Here is a 1136-nt window from a genome sequence, read left to right as displayed (position 1 = left end):
TAAAACAGCTCGTCTTGTCATGTGTTCTTTTTTTCCATGTTTCATTTAAAAGGATAGTTCACCCAAGTTCATTTACTCCAAACCTGTATGACCAACTGACTTTATTCTTGAGAACACCAGAATGATGGTAACCAATGGCTTCCATTGTTTAAAAAATTAAATATATTTTTATTTTCCATAGAAGAAAGCCATATAGTTTTGGAGTAAATGATGACAAAGTTGTCATTTAAGATTAAACATTCCTTTTAAGTTTTTTTTTATATATATAATAAAACAACATCTGTAAGAATGGTTTTTGTAATTGATGTTCTATTAGGGATGGATTGTAGTACTGAAAGTATCTTCAAGTCTGCAGCGCCCACTGTTGTCACTTCTAGGAACAGATTTTGAAAACAAAGTTGAATCCAATAGTTGAATCAGTAAGTTTTTTCCCCCAATGCATTTTCTCGGTTTCATTTATAAGTATTTATGACACATTTTAATGCATGTTTATTGAAAGTAAATTTTTTGTTGAATCCAATAGTTGAATCAGTAAGTTTTTTCCCCCCAATGCATTTTCTCGGTTTCATTTATGAGCATTTATGACACATTTTAGTGCATGTTTATTGAAAGTAAATTTTTTATCCATATCATTACCATTTACAGCTGTGCAACAGTGTGCAACATTCCATTTTAAAGCATAATTTTGCCATAAGATGTACATTAAAGGAGTTACAGTAATAGCATTGAACACTAGGGGGCGGGATTGTTCCGCTATTATTTGTGAATGTGGCATTAATGAACGTGAACAGCAGGGGTCAGTGCAGGATTATTCTCATGAAGCAGTGAACAAAGAATTGATTTCTAAATTGATTTAAAGCTTTTTATTACTCAAAGACATTTAAAAGGGTTAAAAAGTAAAATTATATATATATATATATAACAGAAAGAGTGTTGAGTGTTGTGCATGAAGTTTCAAACCATGCTTTTATACTGATCATGTAATTTTATTCATTTAAAGGATTGAGGAGTTTTAACCTTAATTGGATCTGGTTTGGCCCTGAAATTAGAATTTCTTTTATCATAAAATAGCATATAAACTCTAGATTAATGATTACTGCAGCGTTTGTTTTTGTGATGCACAATTTCTTAATAAC

Source organism: Sinocyclocheilus rhinocerous, unplaced genomic scaffold (genome assembly GCF_001515625.1).
Source record: "Sinocyclocheilus rhinocerous isolate Xijiao unplaced genomic scaffold, SAMN03320098_v1.1 scaffold2612, whole genome shotgun sequence".
Classification (NCBI taxonomy): domain Eukaryota; kingdom Metazoa; phylum Chordata; class Actinopteri; order Cypriniformes; family Cyprinidae; genus Sinocyclocheilus; species Sinocyclocheilus rhinocerous.
The sequence above is the reverse complement of the archived record's forward strand: the minus strand, read 5'-3'. Positions refer to the sequence as shown.